Source organism: Sorex fumeus, unplaced genomic scaffold (genome assembly GCF_029834395.1).
Source record: "Sorex fumeus unplaced genomic scaffold, SorFum_2.1 ptg000008l, whole genome shotgun sequence".
In the NCBI taxonomy this organism is placed as follows: Eukaryota; Metazoa; Chordata; class Mammalia; order Eulipotyphla; family Soricidae; genus Sorex; species Sorex fumeus.
The window spans coordinates 62,972,876-62,975,951 of record NW_026606065.1 but is presented as its reverse complement, the minus strand read 5'-3'; positions in this window follow the sequence as shown (position 1 = coordinate 62,975,951).

Genomic DNA, 3,076 nt, shown 5'->3' with positions numbered 1-3,076 from the left:
TTGCTTCCGTGTATTTAACAATCGTGTTTTCAGTTTCATCACAAAAGACTCGGGAGATGGTAATTGAGTAAGGAGCTTTCCTTACACATCCAAACACATATTCTATCTCCAACACTGTATAGGTCCTCCTTGTTAGCCAAGTGTATACCTGAGCACAGATCGAGAGTAAGCCAAAGGCGTTCAAGGGTTACACTCAGCTGTGTTCTCAAGGACTTTTCTCTGCAGTGTATTAGTGGACCAAGTGGAATTCAGTCCACTGAAGTGTCACTGTAGTCCAGTGTTTGGTGTCATACATATGAATGATAGCCATGTAATCAAAATTTCATGAAAGATTGATGCAATTTTTTTCTTAGCTTCAAGATGAAATTTCTGTAACAATTGCAGGTAATACATAGAGTACAGCATGTAGTATTTGTCCTTATTTATATGTATTTGGTAAATTTAAACTGAATTTTTATCAGATGCAAAGATTCTGAATTAAGGAATATTTGAGTTGCTAGTTGAATAATCTTAGGGCATTAAGTTGTGTTATTGTTAAAGCCCAGTATAAGGTTCAAAAGTTCACGTGAAGTACTCAAATAAAACAGCATATTTTAGTACCAATTTTAATTATTTTTGATGTAGTATATGCTTTGTATGAAAGACTTCCAATAAGATTTTATTAAGTAAATCTTAAGACGATTAATTTACATAAAATTTGTTGGCATTTAAGGTTTGCTATAATGTTTCCTTTTTTGTTGCAATGTTGCTACTTTCTAAAACTGTCACTAACTCAAAATGAAAAAAATTTAAAGATAAAATAATGTTTGTGTTTCTCAGTGCATTATGACACTCAAGCAATCAATTCTTGGGAAAAGTGGTCTACATGTCACTATGAAGTGCGTAAATCAGCACTGCCTGTAGCAATGTCTACCTCACAATATTTTTGGAGCTGATGTAGCTCATTTTATGGAAAGCATTTTTGTGGTATCAGGAAACAGAGCTCAACTCTTACTAAAATGTTAATTCCCCCTTGGATCTTGCAAGGTGATGTGCTTCTGTTAATATTGAAATATTTATTAATATAGTGAAAATGCTTTACAATACATATGCATTTAAGAAGTGCAATTTTTCTACTTTTAATTCTTGTCGAGTATATATTAATTTCAGTGATCAACCTGGATTTTTAGGGCTCAACTAGAAAGCAATAGAGAACAATATAATTTTATATTATTTGAAAATGTTTTTTCCTGGAGTAGATTTAAGTTTTACACTTGAATCAATGTAGTGGATGTAATATGGTTGCAATGTACTCTAAACCTGTAAATATTTACAGTTATGTGCTATTATAAATAGATGTCAACTCAATTAGAAAATAAAATAAACAATCAAATTCCCCCAATATTAAGTTTAATTTTCATAAGACTTAATTCATATGAGATACGCCAAAATTTCCTGGAAGAATTTATGCTAGATTAAAATAGATAAAGAATTTGCATTAAGCTTCTGCCAAAAAAGTTTAAAAGGAAAATAACATATTTGGAAGATGAATATAAAACTTGCTATTACAAATAAAGGTCATATTTACCAAAACAGTGAGTGCAAAATAGACGCCAACTTTCAAAAGAGTGGATACAAATTTCATTGAAGGTAACTTTTACATGATATAGATAAAAATAATTACGATGCTTTCTTTAAATTTATACCAATTTAGTATTGCTTTTAATACATTTCAAGTGATAATTCTGATTTCTCTTTTGAACAAAGGCATTCCAGCTCAGATTTTAAAAAATAATCATTAATTTCTACAAGACTCAAATCTAGTAGTAATTTTGCTTTTAAATCAATATTGAACATAAACTAAATAAAGCATAAAAAATTCAGAAGAACCAATATGAAAACCGTTTTGAGACATTAATATTTTTATACATTATAACTCAGCTTTCTTCAGTTCACAATTTTAAAAAGTAATTTTAGGCACTGTGGTTTACAATACTGATAGGGGCAGAATTCCATGTAAAACCCATCAAGGTACCACTTTTACCTCAAAAGAGTCCATTTCTCTCCACCATTGTCCTATGTGTTCTCGTCATACATTAATTTATTTTATATTCATTACAGAGGTTTGTCTTGATTAGAGCACTAATTTTTTCACTCCCGTCCCAATAGCCAATATTAGGACTGTATCGCTGTCCTCCTGTTATTCATCAGTTGCTCGAGAGGGCACCAGTAACATCTCCACTGTGAGACTTGTTACTGTTTTTGGCATATCGAATACACCTCAGGGAGCGTGCCAGGCTCTGCCATGGGGGCGGGATACTCTTGGTAGCTTGCTGGGCTCTCCGAGAGGGATAGCCAATATTATTATTAAATTATTGATATTCTTAGATATTTTCAATCAGTGATACTTCTGCTGTTTTCAGAAATGATATTCACAAAAAATATTTGAGAAAGAATATAATTTCTACAAATCTTTCAGGTTAATAGATAGATCTATTGCATTTACAAGTTAACTTTCGAAACTTTCATAACCATCTCTCTTTGCTATTATCTTGCCTCTGAGAGTGTTAATTCATCATTCTTTTTCTGTCAGCTGTCTGCGCTGTTAGTTGAAGATTTCCAAAATGCCTGAAGGGTGCACTGTCAGCTGTGGATACCCAAGCCAACATCGTAATATCAGTTGATTTCATTCTACTCAATACACATTCACCCCTTTGCACACAGTATGCCATGTAGAGACACTTGGCACATTTCAAAATATAAGCACCTTTGTTATTTCATTAAGTGCCTGAAGCAGCATAGAATTTTCACAATAATGTTTCTGCTTCTCAATTATTATTTTTAATTCTAAAAGTTTGGGATGCATATTTTTAGAGTAGCATTAAAAAAACATATTTTCCATAATAGTTAAATAAGTTGCTAAGCAATTAAATATTTGCATTCTTCTTATATTAAATGTCTTACTGAATGAAAAGCTGAACATATTTATTTGGAAAATACTCTCATTGAATTTGCGGAATTATGCACCCACAGTTTTTAAATCAGTTATGTTAAAATGTTTTCTATTAATTTATAGAATATAAAAAGAAAATAAATC